The 16,896-nt window shown below is 35.2% G+C and overlaps 1 protein-coding gene across 1 annotated transcript in view; it reads right to left on the reverse strand.

Annotated features, from left to right (window-relative positions):
• LOC127850761 (serine-rich adhesin for platelets-like) overlaps positions 1-16,826 on the reverse strand; it is a 56,491-nt gene extending 39,665 nt beyond the window's left edge. The window contains exons 1-2 of the mRNA XM_052384049.1: positions 16,707-16,826; positions 4,374-4,504 (exon numbers count right to left, since the gene is read on the reverse strand). The gene's annotated coding sequence lies outside the window, so the exon portion shown is untranslated. The remainder of the gene's footprint in view (positions 1-4,373; positions 4,505-16,706) is intronic.
• Between the last annotated feature and the right edge of the window lie 70 nt (positions 16,827-16,896).

A 16,896-nucleotide genomic window follows, 5' to 3' on the forward strand; every position in this document is an offset into this window, starting at 1 on the left:
TGTCATGTACTATGCAAGAAAGAACTTGACACAAATCAAAATCGACTGTTTTTGCAACTTTTTTTTTCGGCCGTTTCTTAGTGGAATGTAACCTTTTCTAGTGCAATGGTTTACTATAGTCTTCAAGTGTATCATATTTCAGGGATTCAGTAGTGAACACCTATTCATGCCCTACCATTATCTCCGCAAGATAACACCTGAATAATGGTAAAAAGTGTAAAACATGCCTTCCTGTCAACTATGATATTTTTTTAGAGAGTACAGCCCTACATGAAGCGATCATTTAGTGTATTGTAACCTATAAGACAACGTTTACTGTTAACATCGCGAAAAATAAGCACTTCTCGATACTTATAAACCTATTTTCTATGTGCATGCCAATTTTCAGACCGATCTTTCACGTAGAAATGCTTGAAAATGCATTTTATTATAACGCCTGATAAGCCATGTGGCTTTCGCGTTCGGAGCTTTGATTTATTACGGGCGTTCAGGCGTAAAACGATTACCCTAAATAATTACAATCGGTCAAAATACTGGAATATTGTTACAAGCTATGTAGAAAAAGAAGTAAACAACTATTAAAACGTGTTCATGAGCTCTTTCAGCACAAATTGTTGCGATTTGAGATGCTCAAGACGAGTTTTTGTACATTTTTTTTCTTATTTTCCTCTGAAAACGTATTTTTTTCTTAAAAACTCACGATGCTCCTTTAATTCGTGAAACAAACGCATTTATTCCGTGAAATTTGCCAAAACGCATCATATCTCACTAAAAAAATGATGATTTTCTATAAATACAGCACCTTTGTGACTAGGCCTGGTTTTGCGTTTAGGTCATAATACACCAAATAGTTTCCCTATATAATTCAATGTAAAAGCGACAACTTTGAGCGAAAATAAATGCAACATTTTGCACATAGAGACCCCCATAACCATACCTTTTCTTAAAGGCCATTCTAAGCGGAATCGATTTATGCAATAAAAAAGATATGTCATGTACAATGCAAGAAAGAACTTGACACAAATCAAAATCGACTGTTTTTGCAACTTTTTTTTTCGGCCGTTTCTTAGTGGAATGTAACCTTTTCTAGTGCAATGGTTTACTATAGTCTTCAAGTGTATCATATTTCAGGGATTCAGTAGTGAACACCTATTCATGCCCTACCATTATCTCCGCAAGATAACACCTGAATAATGGTAAAAAGTGTAAAACATGCCTTCCTGTCAACTATGATATTTTTTTAGAGAGTACAGCCCTACATGAAGCGATCATTTAGTGTATTGTAACCTACATGGTGCAAATTGGATAATTGTCGAATGCCCAAAGGAAAAATAAACATTTCTTAGAGAGAAAATATTATATTTTGGTGAAAAATGATATTTTTGGTGGGGAAATTGTATTTTGAGGGGAAAAATTCTGGTAGGGGAAGACGCCGAATATCGGCGTCACTTTCTTAGTAAAAAAAACCCCTGTCTGATATCACATACATGTACATGTATTCCAGTTAAGAAATGAAATTTTGTATTTATTGCAATACCTAACCTTTTCCTTTTTTTGAAGCGCACTGGGGCCAAGACTCACATTCAGCTATGGATTTGATTTATTGTACTTATTATGTGCCTTTTATTTACGTATTCCAGGCTTCAGAGCTAAAATAAACTCGAACAAGAGGGCCTGAAAGGCCCAAAGTCGCTCACCTGAGATTCAAAGGAACTGACCTGTTCTGTGCAGACCAAGATGTCATTAGAACAAAATGTTCTTACCAACTTTCATGATTAGTGATCATTCAACACCCTGGCAGCCACGTTCTTCAACAGACCAGAACCATTTTCATACAAATCCAAGATATCATTAAAACAAATATTCTGACAAAGTTTCATGAAGATTCATGTAGCTCTAGAGTGTTCACAAGATTTTACTATAGCCATATATACATGTAGCCATATAAGGAAAAATGCCCCGCCCCTAGGTAGCCATGTTTTTTAAGCAAAGGTAATCATTTTCGAACTCATCTAAGATATCATTGAGACCAATCTTCTGACCAAATTTCATGACGATTGGACAATAAATGTGGCCTCTTGAGTGTTAACAATGTTTTACTAAAGCCATATATAGGCAGGAAAACTGCACCGCCCCCTGGTGGCCATGTTTTTAAAGCAACCAAAACCATTTTGGAACTCATCCAAGATATTATTTTAACAAATCTTTTGACCAAGTTTCATGAAGATCGGAAAATAAATATGCCCTCTAGAGTGTTAACAAGGTTTTACTATGGCCATATAAGGAAAAATGCCCTGCCCCTTGATAGCAATGTTTTTCAAACAAACGCAACCATTTTCGAACTCTGACACCCAAGATATCATTGAGACCAATCTTCTGACCAATTTCATGAAGATTGGACACTAAATGTGGCCTCAAGAGTGTTAACAAGGTTTTACTTAAGCCATATACAGCCATATAAGGAAAACTGCTCCACTCCCCTGGTGGCCATGTTTTTAAAGCAACCAAAACAATTTTGGAACTCATCCAAGATATCATTGGTACAAATCTTTGGTACAAGTTTCATGATGATCGGAAAATAAATGTGGCCTCTAGAGTGTTAACAAGGTTTTACTATAGCCATATAAGGAAAATGCCCCACCCCCTGGCGGCCATATTTTTCAACCAACCGGCATCATTTTTGAACTCGTAAAAAGATATTGTTGGGATGAATCTTCTGACCAAGTTAAATGAAGATCGGACAATTAATGTGGCCCCTATAGTGTTAACAAGATTTTACTATAGCCATATAAGGAAAAATGCCCTGCCCCTTGGCAGCCATGTTTTTCAAGTAAACGCAGCTATTTTCAAACTCATCCAAGATATCATTGGCCCGCCCCCAGGTGGCCATGTTTTTAAAGCAACCGAAACCATTTTCAAACTAATCCAAGATATCATTGGGACAAATCTTCTGACCAAGTTTCATGAAGATCAGAAAATAAACAATTACAATGTACGACAAGAGAGCCAAAGGCCTTAAGACACTCACCTGAGACCCAAGGAACTCAAATATTCCAAGCAGGAAGTGTTCACCATGTTTCACATTAGTCTTACAAATAACATGTAAATGGAAAACTTCCCTAACACCCGGTAGCCATGTTTGTGAGCACACCACAATAATTGTCAATTATACATGTATATGGTTTCTTTTTTTTGGTATGTTCCGAGCAAGTTTCACAAAGAGTGGGTAAATAAAGCAACGTCTATTGTCTTCACATGGATTAACTATAGCCATATAATTAAAACTTCCCACCTCATTATGGCCATGATTTTAAATTGGACAGGAACAATACCTCAATCACTAGAGAAAAAGACAATTTTCTGAGCAAATTTCATGAAGATTGGGCAAACAGATGTGGTTTCTTGAGTGTCCTCAAGATTAATCTTCAAGTTAATCTAGTGAACTACACATGTAGGTTTTGAATAATCGTGGCCAATGTTTGAATTTGGCAGTGACATCATCTGGACATATAAACTGTCCAAGTTTCAAGAAGATTGGGAAATAAATGTGGCAAATGTGTGCTTAAAACCTTTTCTTTAACTTGACCTAGTGACCTTATTTGTTGACCCCACATGAAATAGTTTCAAACTCCGACAAGGCATTATTTTCTAACCAAGTTAAATGAAGATTGGGCGATAGATGTGGCATCTAGAGTGTTAACAAGTTCTTTTCTTTAAGGTGACCTTGTTGCCTAGTTTTTGACCTCACATGACCCAGTTTTGAACCCTGCCTAGATAGCAATTGGACAAATGTTATGACTGCGAAAAATAAAGATTGGGCAATACATTTGGCCTCTTGAGTGTTCACAGGGTAAATAATGACAACAAACTATGGATGACAAACAACTGACAAAAGGTTTTGTCAAAAGATAACCATTAGCACATTGTGCTCAGATGAGCTAAAACATCTATAATGTAGTGTTGTACAAAAATGTTCTTTTTATTGGCTAAATATTAGTAGCCTGTAATGTTGTTTTTGTTATGGTTTTAGTTATTTGTTGATTTAAAAAAGGTCATATATTATTGGTGTGCAAATTTGAGTAATTTACAACACTTGGATGTTATAACCTACCCAAATAATAATTAAATTGGATTGAAAAAAACAACATAAGTTAAAAACATTACTTAAGTTAAATAATATATATAAATCATATAACATATCATATTATGTAAGTTGTTATGCAACCATTAATGACATATCTTAATTTCAAAACTTCCAAATACTGAGATTATAAAACATACAATACCAAGCCCCATGCCGGTCATAGGCCAGCAAGTTCATTATGCCTCCAGTATACAAAAGTTAATTAAATTTATGAATTGAATTTTCCTACCTGACAATAGTTATAATTCCACACAGTCTGTAGTCTGCAGGTATCCACATCTTCATGAATGGTTCATATCTGCCATTATGTTAGGTCCCCGTGGTAACACAGAATTACTCAAGGCCATTAGGAAAAGCTACCTGGAAATAACAGAGTAAAGTGGAGTCAGAATTAATTGAATTTACACATGAAATCAATTAAATATAGTGTGCCAATGCTAAAGCAGACATGAAGGTTAGCTTGTATGATTTACCGTAAAAAGTTGTGTATAAGGCGCACTTTTTTACCCCAAAATTTCATTTTAAAAACTTGATGCGCATTATGCACAACTACAGTCATGCCAAGACATTTTTTTGCCTGTCAGTTACCCAGTTGCGGTAATTTGCATTATTCTGTTCCCTGGTGTTTTAACGGTAACTATGTTAATAATAGTGTTATATTTAGGATCTGAAAAAGATGGACAAACATTATAAAGTTAACATAAATATTTTCTATCTTATTCAGGTACGTACAGAGCATTGAAATCAAATAAATTTGAAGAAGAGAATGAAAAACAAGGAAGCCATTTTTATTTAAATGTTATTGTTTTCCCACAATATTATTCCCTACTGTACTAGGGTTACAAAATTTATTTGGGGGCACTTGTCGATTTACAATAGTATGTCGGCAAGGTCTTTCCCGATATATTTATGATTATTTTTCTTGCTTTTCAAATGTGTTAATAAAATTGATGTTGTGTTTGTTTACACGTTTTCATACGTCTTGTCAAGATCGAGGATGTGATTATCGAGCAATTTGCGTCACCTGTCAAGTTTTGTGTAGCTGGGCTCTTATCAAAACATGCGAACCGGCAAACGGCTTCACACCTCCATTGTTTGTTTATCGCCGGTAATGTTGTAATGGTGTTAAGAAGTTTGAGTCGTTAAAGTCTCCTGTCAATTATAGACACTCGAAAAGAATGCATGATATCGGCAATGTAAATAAAATGCGCGGTTGTGAATTAGTCATGCATATGAATAACCACGTGACAATACACATCGATAATGTCAGTTTCTTATTTATAACTAATCCATCCGTTATGTGTACTCCTCCACAATAAAATCGTGGACAATTACTTCGGAAATATATGATGAAAACCTTGATGGTATCCTCATGGAAAGTGTGCATTTCATGCATAATTCATTTAAATCCAAACATTTATTTTTACGCATAATATGATTAAAAAAAAAACACACAAACTATTTGTATCGTTATCGACTTTAAAATCATTTATAATTGAAGCAATAAAAGAACACATACGATCGGCAATGTAAATATAACGATTTTCAGTTAGCCTGCGGTACGGAACTTTTCCCCCGATCTTTTTGCTTCAAAAACTGTTTTTCCAGATTTTTTAGCTTAAAAAAGTAGATGCTAGTTATACATAAATGCGCGTTATACACAGCGTTTTACGGTATCCAGGTTTAGATCTTATTAGCATTTATTATGTTAATACACAGCGTTTTACGGTATCCAGGTTTAGATCGTATTAGCATTTATTATGTTAATTAACCCCGATACATATTTTGACACATTTGTAGTCCCTTAGAAAGATACATTTAATTAAAGTGGCTGTCCAACAGATAAAGCGTCATTTCCACGTGATTCGATATTTTGGGAAACTACAAGGATTGCTTATATAGCTAAACAATACATCCGCTCTGAATGAGAGTGTGGATGGTTGAGTGGTCTAGGCGGGAGGTTTTTTACTCCAGGAATCCAGGGGTCAGTGGTTCCAATCCTGTTGAGGGTTACTTTTTTTCCTTTTTTAAAAATTGTATTCTTGTTTTTTTACTAGAGATTTATAGTTCAAATGTTTAAATTGATCAATATAAAGCATTAATTTTAAAGCATTTAATGACAAGCTTCAATACATGCCAAAATCTGTTGGACGGCCCCTTTAAAACCCTTTCCCACTCAGAAGCAAAGTGTAAATGGTTATGTGCAAACAGCATAAAACCAGAACAGTCTGCGAGTAACTTGCAGTCTGTTCAGGTTTTATGCTGCTTGCTGCTCATCAGTATGTAAGGGCATGAAATAAGAACTTTAAAACTTCAATCTAGTAAGAAAGGTCTTTAATTAAATTTAACTTTCTAAGGGACTACAAGAACGTCAAAATACGAATCTAAGTGGTAAAGGCCGGTTATATACCTTTCTTACTAAATTCAAGTTTTAAAGGCCTCATTTCCAACCCTAAGTTACAGATAAGCAGCAAACAGCATAAAACCTGAACAGAGTGCGAGTTACTCGCAGGCTGTTCTGGTTTTATGCTGGTTGCAAAAGCCAATTTCACTTTGCTTCTTTTGGGGGAAAGTGTTAACTCTTTAAGTGCTGGAACCGAATTTTGAAGGCCTTTGCAAACAGTTTGGATCCAGACGAGACGCCACAGAACGTGACGTCTCATCAGGATCCAAACTGTTTGCTATTCTGATAGTATTCTTTGAAAAATAATTTTTGAAAATGCTACATTTAGAAATTCTGCAGAAGACATTTTAGCAGACGACACGTTTCCCAGCATGCAAAGGGTTAAGGGAAAGATCTAGGATCACAAAAGGTACAGGGTGGTGCCCAAATGGACGAGGGTGGAATATGAAACTTAGGAAGTGACTTTATCAAATAATTTAATAAATTTAAGAATTTATTTGTCTTACACTTTGTAAACAAATTTTCAAGCAATGTCTTTTGATTTTCCATTTAATATTTGCCTTATTCTATAAATTTCAACACAAATTTATGTTTCTGTGATGACCAACCTATACAGGAAGGAGGAGTTACCAAAACAGGGCATGGTTCAGCACCATGCTATATCATTCTAGATCTTTTGCTATAATGTTTAGACCTGTATTGTTTTACAAAGAAATGTATTTCGAAAACTCTTTTCAGAAAAAAATAGAGCAGTGCTCCAGCAAGGTCCAGTTTTTTAACCATTTAAGGATTGAGGATAGGGAAACATTGTGTTGTTTTTACTTAAATTGGGAAATAGTGTGATTTTTATGTTAACAAAAATTTATAATACAAGTGTTTGTAACAAACAAAAATGTATAATACAAGTGTTTGTAACATTATATTTGCTAAGGTTCAATAAATACAGCTGGATAGACAAAATTAAGTTTTCACTTATTTAAAAATAAATTTTGGGAGAAAACCTTTAATTGGTTAATTTAGCAGTGTTTTTTCTCCACTTTGGGAATGGGGCCGGGTCCCTTTGGATTTAGAAAATTTGCGGCGTTTTGACTAATATTAGGTAATTAGTGTTGTTGTTGTTTTGCTAAAAAAATGCTTCAAAAGTGAGAATACAAGTGCTTTCAGAATTATATTTACTAAGGTTGAACTTATATGGATGGGAGTTGAACAAAATATTGAGATCTAAAAAAAAATAATTTGAGATTGGATATGGGGAAGAATTTCGGCCAAAAAATTGACAAAAACAACACTGTGGGCCTTAATGGAAGGGCGCATAAACATGCTGCCCAAACGTCTCAATCCACCCACCATGCTCAAGAGATTCTGCTGGTTCAAAAAAAGTTGTCACCACTTATCAAGCCTGCAACTTTCAAAAATTGTTTGCCATTTTATTTTTTTGACTCAAATCAGACTGCACATAACTGCATTTGCCTAATTTATAAGAATAAACTGCATCCATACCTTGCATTACAGTCCTTAACTGTGAAAACATACATTTAATAACTCTTAAATTCATCAACGTATTGAATAATATTAAATGTTGTCAAAATTGTTCTTTTTTTGTGTCCTGACACAAATGTAAAACAACACAAAATTAACAGTTAACTTGCAGGTTTTCTTTCAATTAACATGCTTTTGCTGATGTAACCAAACGACAGCATCCATCGATTCAATAGATTTTGAAGAGCAGGAGTTCAATCACCCCCATAATACAGTACACAGCCAACACAGAACAAACATATTTCGCGATCCGGGGAGTCAAGGCGCAACGAGTCCATTCTGTGTCTGCCGTTGAAGCCGCTTCAGTATGCAGATTCAGTTTCACAACACTCTTGTCTGCATTAATAAGCTTATTAGAGATCTGATAGTCTGTTAATAAAGAACACTGTATAATAATGCCCTCAGGGCATGTTTGCACTGCACTATCATTACTATGCTTCAGGAAGTGACTGACAGCTAAAAAGAGCTGCTTAAATTGTCAATAATGTACATAGTACTCAGGCAAAACATTCGCTTTTAAAAACGCACATATTAAAAAAAAAAAATTCCTATTTTTACGATTTTGAAATCATTGGCAATATAAAACATACATGTAGGAAACCTGAACGCCCTTTTTCTATCTGATCACAATCACATTATTAGAATGCAAATTTAAATTTGAAGTTTCCAACTTTCAATACATTAACTTAATTTGTTCAGAGATACTAGTTTTATTAATTAGAAAAACGATGTTTTGAATGAAAATACATGTCATATGTCTAAACCTAAGCTGTAATTCTGTGACCTGCTAAGAAATTTCACAGCAAGTAAATTTGAGATTTAGAGCAAATATTGATATGATATAAACATTATTCACTTTTATGCCAATATTGCTTGTAAGTGAGGGGCTTTTTAACAATTAAATAACAAGAGGTGTGTTTGTCAGAAACACAATACCCCCTTCTCGCCACTTTGATTAAAAAAAAATTGTTTTATCATTTGGCAGGTTCAAATATAGAGAATACTATGTTAGTGTGATTGTGTACATAAATTTATCCCACGAGTGAAGAAAGGCTTACATGGCGAGGCTTGCCTATTTATCCTACAAAATATTTTTTAATTATCCCCACGCTTTTTGAAAAGCGTGGGGATATTGTGGTTATCTCCGCCCTCCGTCCGTCTGTCCGTCCTGGCCACTATCTCCTGCTACACTATAAGCACTAGAACCTTGAAACTTACATACATGGTAGCTATGAGCATAGGTGCGACTCTGCACTATTGGGAATTTTGATCTGACCCCTATGTCAAAAGTTATGGGGGTTTGGGTGGGGCCGGGTCAGAGATTTTCCCTTATTTTTATGCCCCCGGTATGGTGCATTGGCCATAACTTTTGCAATATTGAAGATAGCAACTTGATATTTGGCATGCATGTGTATCTCATGGAGCTGCACATTTTGAGTGGCTAAAGGAATTAAGGTCAAGGTCATCCTTAAAGGTCAAAGGTCAAAAAAACAAATCCAAGGGAAGTAATAAGCTTTAAAGGGAGGTAAGTAAATAACCTGCCAAATGATATAAAAAAATAAATAAATCAAAGCGGTGCATGGAGTTACACAGTAGTGGCGCAGAGATGTATTTAGTATTCAATTGTTTGTGTTAACTCATCTGTGAAATGGTTTAGCTCATCCATCTAATGTTTATACAAGGGATTATAAAATATTGGCGCAAAGGGACACCTGTATATAAGAGAAGAGATAGAATGCAGTCAAGCATAAAAAGCATGAGAAACTCATGGAATAGAGCCTCAAGAATCTATAACAGGGCTGAAACTTTCACTTTGTTCAATTACAATTTTAGACTCATTACTGAAAATCTGTCAAAATGTTCAAGTGGGAAAAATGTGAGAAACAATTTTAAGCAAGATGGACTTTGAACAGGCACGTCAAAGACAGACATGAAATTCAACATATTCATTGTTGTGTACAAGATTGCGATAGAAAATTTCTGAGACACTACTATTTAGTCAACCATTTAACCTCAAAACATAACTTTTCCAAAACAGAAGCAAGAAGATTGGCTATAAAAGAGCATGTTGAGCCATCTCATAAGTCATTCCAATTAGGATGACATGTACATAATTGAATACAATGAAGTTATTTCATTATTAGATTTGTTAGGAGAGCAGGATGAGAAGGAGAAATTAGGGTATAGATTTTCACTCATTTTTTAAGTTATTTTACATTAACTTCTTCATTTCTACACCAAATCACTTCAAATTTATACTGAACATCTCTTATGACAATACGGTCAATCTCAACTATGCATGGCCCCATTACCAACCCTGGGGCGCCCCTGAGTCAAACATGTGGCGTGGGGATACGCGTCGGCCTCTGCCGCGCCATTTCTAATTTAATTTATTCCTGATGCAATCAAAATAGTAGTCTTTAATTGATAAAATAAAAGCAAACACATAAAATTTACTGAATCTAACATTGCGTAGTAACATTAATTGTGATAATTCCTGTTTACAAAATTCGAAATAGTCTGTAAGAATTCCACGCAAAAGAAGAGTAATGAGACAAAATATGGCTATATGCCTCGATTAAGATTTAATAAGCGTTCCAAATGTTACACACTCAAGTAGAACACAGACGGTTGTGTTCAAACTACTAGTCTTGTTTAACCACTGTACCAAAAAACAAACATGGCTGCCATTTTGAAATTTACCAATGTTTAGACGCCTACGTGAAGCATGATTCAGCATTTATCCCTGCCGATATTGTTAATTTTATATCCCAACACTTTTATTCACATTCATAATATTATAATAATATATCATAAACACACACTAACTCGTTAAACGACTGCGTACCCAATGACCTGAATGATGCAATCAGGGGTGGAAGGCCAAATAAGTATAGTCCCTATGTACATGGTCTAAAAATATCTGTGGGATAAACCTTATCTAACAAGATGCGTTTGTGAAACACAATGTCCCCCTATATGATGTTTGACCTTGCAGGATGACCTTGACCTTGACCCTTCACCACTCAAAATGTGCAGCTCCATGAGATACATGTACATATGCATTTCAAATATAAAATTGCTAGCTTCAATATTGCAGAAGTGACATTACATGAGCAATTTTGACCCATATATTTGACCTTGAAGGATGACCTCGACCTTGACCTTTCACCACTCAAAATGTGTAGCTTGACATGAGATACACATGCTTGCCAAATATCAAGTGGCTATCTTCAATATTGCAAAAGTATTCATAAAATAAGCGATTTGGGCCCCATATATTTGACCTCTGACCTTGGAGGATGATCTTGACCTTTCACCACTCAAAATGTGCAGCTCCATGAGATACACATGCATGCCCAATATCAAGTTGCTATCTTCAAGATTGCAAAAGTATTCATAAAATAAGCGATTCGGGCCACATATATTTGACCTCTGACCTTGAAGGATGACCTTGACCTTTCACCACTCAAAATGTGCAGCTCCATGAGATACACATGCATGCCAAATATCAAGTTGCTATCTTTAATATTGCAAAAGTATTCATAAAATGGACGATTTTGGCCACATATATTTGACCTCTGACCTTGAAGGATGACCTTGACCTTGACCTTTCACCACTCAAAATGTGCAGCTCCATGAGATACACATGCATGCCAAATATCAAGTTGCTATATTCAATATAGCAAAAGTTATTGCAAAATGTTAAAGTTGGCGCAAACCAACCAACCAACAGACAGGGCAAAAACAATACAATCCAACCCCTCTTAAGCAGCCAGTCAAGGGAAACAGCCAAATTGGCTGCTTAAGCAGGGTGGCCTTTTAAGAGGGGGTTGGGTCATAGGGAGTCTAGAGTTGATGAGTGCATGGCCAACTGTTCAATTTTTGTATAAACAAAATGGTAAATATGTGTACATGTACTAAACAATGTATAGACTTAAAATGATTTTATTTCCTCCTTTCTAAAGTCAGCTATTAAACAACATTTCCATTCAAAAAAAATATTCTATTCATCTTTCTTATTATCATCATCAATATCATCCTCATCAGAATCAAGTCAATGAAAAAGAATCATTCTCATGATTTGTTGTTCACAGAATGCGCGTTGTATGGCCCCAATCTGCTTAAGATGGGAACAGTTGTGAATCAGTTATGCGTGAATAACTCCCGTGTCACTATCAATCAATCGACAATTTAATTGGTTTATTGCAGTTTAATGTCTTTGTAATACCTACCGCACAAATTGGTCCTGACAGTGATCTCCCCCACGATAAAATCGTGGCCAGTTACTTAAAAGACTGATAATAGCAACCAGGTGTAATCCTACTGGTAATCGTGCTTTTCATGCATAATATTATAAAAACATTTATTTCGCCGCGTAAATGGTTTTATTAAAATTAATATTGAAATCATTGTAAATATAAAACAAATATAAATGTTTTGTTAAATTCCCAAATGAGAATCATAATTTGTTATCCGAAACACACTCCCGATTGATTTATGTTAACGAGACATTTACAAATTCTAGCATCAAAAAAGTCCTCATGTATTTCCTTTGTCCCGACAAAAGCGCGCGAAAATTATGCACCAATGTACAATGTCACGTCATACCCATGCGTGCGTGTATTGATTTTTGGATAAAAACTTTGTAGCACAGAGAACATGTAGAGCAGTTGATTTCGGTTAAAAGTTGCGTTCTTCTTTTAAACTTTTAATTTAAGCCGATAATTGTCATAAATGTGTGCTTGAAATAGTATGATTCAACAGCTACAAAAAATAAATTATAAATTAAGAATCTCTTTTCCAGTACTAATAGATTATATTCGCATGTTCGGAAACAAAAAGATCAAAGGGTCGCATGTTGCTTTTAACCCGATAACCCGATAATCTGCAGCTAATTAATTGCAATTTGAAAACTGGCTGTCAAAATGTTTATCACACATCACGCTTCAGTACTGCAGAGCCTAAACCGCAGACTGGAAGTACGTATCGATTTTTTCGCCGTTGCGTCGGTGTATTTTGCCAGTGTACATGACTGACTTACTCACGCGTGACCACTCATATGGGGGAATTAAACATTTGGGATGCAAAATTGCTGGCCGCTGGCCGGAGAAACGGGGTTACCGCTAAAGAGGGATGCATTATATAGTGTTTATCGAAGGTCGTGGCACAGACCGGCCGCCTACACGGGGCGACCGGCGATGAGGGGTGACCGGAAGTAGGGGTTGGACTGTGTGTCCCTCACTACTATAGTGGGGGACCAACCAACAGACCAACAGACAGGGCAAAAACAATATGTCCCCCACTACTATATTGGGGGACATAAAAATATCTGTGGAGAAAACCATATCTTTTCTTTAAGGGTTGTATTGTGTTCTATAAAATCATTTAGCTGTAGGATAAAATTATCTCCCTTTGAAGCTTATTACTTCCCTTGGATTTGTTTTTCTGACCTTTGACCTTGAAAGATAACCTTGACTTTAACCTTTCACCACTTTAAATGTGCAGCTCCATGAGATACACATGCATGCCAAATATCAAGTTGCTCTCTTAAGTGACATGGAAGTTAAGAGATTTTTTTCGAAACCTAAACGAAAAGTGTGACGGAAAGACAGACAGAAAGACGGTACGATCACTATATGCCCTCCTTCGAGGGCAGGGCCCTCGATTTGCACTTTTCACCGCAGAATATCGGCGGCTTCCCTCATGAAAAAAGTATACTTTTTTCCCCTATTTCAGCTAAAAATTCCCCCTCCAAAAAAAGCAAACTTTTATACCTATGTTGCCAGCTGATATCATGCTATTAACCTTTGATTAAATGTATATTTATTTAAATTACATTAAAATATATATCAATTTTAAGTGTTGAATAGTTGGTGAAAAGATCATCTAAAATTCCCCTTTTTGCCCAAAACGACGCGAAATTCTCCCCTCTAAGGGCCCAGGCCCTAATCCCCCAAAGTGTAGCAAGGGCCCTGGAGGGCATAAAAAAATAAGTCAAGGGTATAAAACGTCGAAAAAATGCTGTCTTGGCGTGGACGTTGCCATCTTTTTTGTCATGTAATTATCCCCTGGTCGTGGTCAATCAATTTTAACAATTGTGGCTAATCAATATGAAGCCATAATTGTGACTTGATCATTGATGATTTAAATGAAAAGGGAACACACACCTTAACCAAATCAAAATCCTCTGCTTTAAACTACAATTTGTCACATTAACAAATTAAGATTGTTGTAACATTAAATTAATCATGAACCAAATGCAACATGAAGTATTGAGGATGGTATTTACACGCAGGATGTTTGGGCAAACCTTACAATAGATTGCCTATTCGTTATTCTGGCTGAATGGCATTTGTCTAAAAACCTAATATAACAATTCTAACAAAAAATTAAACAAAATGTTCAAACAATTTGAGTTATTAATTTTTATATTCACATAAAGATCCAAGTACCATCAGTCAAGTTTTAGGCAAAGAGCTCGAGTCCTGTAGTAAGTGGTTAATTGACAATAAGCTATCCCTCCATCTAGGCAAAACAGAATGTATTCTTTTTGGTTCGAAACGTTAACTCACCATGGTGGACAATTTTCATATACAATGTAATGATCATGTTATAAAATCTCAGAAGTATGTAAAATATCTTGGTTCTGTTCTAGATGCTGATTTGTCCGGTACTTCTATTGTAAATAATATCGTCAAGAAGGTTAACTCTAGACTTAAATTTTTATATAGACAACGTGATTTTTTAAATAAAAGTCTTAGAAAAAGCTTATGTAATTCTTATGTAATACAATGTCATTTAGATTATGTATCCTCTTCGTGGTATTGTGGACTCACGAAACAGCTTAAGCACAAGTTACAAATAGTCCAAAATAAAATGGTTCGTTTTATTAACAATTCCCATTGTAGGACATCACTTGTTGTATCGCATTTTGAAGAACTTGGTTTATTGAACGTTGAGCAAAGATGCAAGCAACTTCGGCTTAACCACATCCAGTGCCCCAGATAAGCTGCGTATCTGCGTCTTTCACCCTATTAAAATGTTGAAAAACGCAAAGAAATTCAATATCATGCGTATTGAAAACGCTATCAATTTGATTTTTACGCAAAAGCGTAAAATTCGATGCGTACGACACACTAGCTTCGATCGAAAATGCTTTGCTCATGTTCGGTATTTTCTTTTGAAATTATTATCGTAACCCGGAGACGCTTTTATTCAGCAAGCGCCTGGATGACAGAGCAGAAAAACAGGCAAAGTTATTCAAACGCTCTGCGGACTAGACATAGATATCATAAAGCGTTTGACCATAATATTGACAACGGCATACATGCGTTTTCAATCTGACTTAATCCGTCGTTCATTGTGCGTGTATTTGTAAAGCGTCTGTACTGTCAGTTTATATTACGATGCGAAATAAAAATTCCAAAGAGAGGTCGAAAGACGTCCGCTATTGTTGCGCCAAAATATCTGTCAATCACAAACTTTCTCGAAACAAGAAAGCAAGAGCCAATAAGTGCCGAATTATTCGTGTTATCGATTTTTTTTAGTTTTAAGTTTATATTAAGGACAGTTTCAAGGATTAAAGATGTTATGAAACATCAGTTTATTAAAGTTAATTATGATAGTTTACAGTTTTATTGCATCAATACAAGTGTGCAGCTTTAACATAGGTAAAGCAGAAATGATTTTAAAGTATGCATTTTTTTAAACTAATTTCACCCTATTTCAAGAATGAAATCACCCTATTTTTCAAAATCAATGGGTGAAAACCCTATTTCCCAAATAATTATCTGGGGCACTGCACATCCATAAGATTTTCTACAATAAATGTCCATGCTATGTGAAAGACAATTTTGTCAAATGTACAGATGTCCATCAGTATGGGAATAGATCCCGATTTAATTTTTATGTACCTCAAGTTGATGGCTTTACTAGTTCTTCATTTTACTACAATGGTATTACGGATTGGAATGCATTACCCGATAATATAAAGTCCATCAAATCGAAATTTACTTTTAAGAAACTTGTTAAGACACATCTATTAAATGATATGAAGGTAGACGAGAATTCCATGTATTTTTACTTTTAGATTTGTTTTAATTTATGTAATTCATTATTTTTATGTTATTTATTCGTGTCAGTGTATTATCATGTCAACTTTTGAAAGATCCACTTAATTTGTAGAAGAAATCATGTGTAGGATCATGTCGATTCTATATTAAGAACAGAATAAACAATATATTTATAGTCACTTATAAGATCTGTTCGACTAAATCCAGGGACCCCGTTGGAAATAAGCTTTTTCATGTTTACATGTCTAAGCTTTACGGGTTATCCTGTGTATACATCATGTCGTAATCTTATTTGGATCTGTGATAAATGGCACCATTCATGTAATGCATGTTTCGGAATATGATAATAATGCAATCTATACGTTATTTATTGCCTTGATTGCATTGAATTGTAAATTGCTTGACATGTATGCACAAATAAAACAAACAAACAAAATCTTTTATTAAAAGTGTAAACTGCTTTTTAGAATTGAAGTGTTTTAACCTGTATAACACCATTGTCAGTCGAATACATAGGTTCATGAAAGCTATTGTAATAACTTACCAGAAATTCAATTCTCAGGAATTGTCATAAGCTCTTATGCTGCTTCTAACAATCAATATTCTCTCTCTTTGTCATCACATTATCATTTCCAAAACACAGTGACCTAACAACACTTCCGCTATTTCGTGTTTTGCACTTCCGAAAAATAACACCTTAATCTGTGTAGTTTTTGTCTATCACAATGGCGCAA

The sequence above is a fragment of the Dreissena polymorpha genome, chromosome 11, assembly GCF_020536995.1.
Source record: "Dreissena polymorpha isolate Duluth1 chromosome 11, UMN_Dpol_1.0, whole genome shotgun sequence".
NCBI lineage: Eukaryota > Metazoa > Mollusca > Bivalvia > Myida > Dreissenidae > Dreissena > Dreissena polymorpha.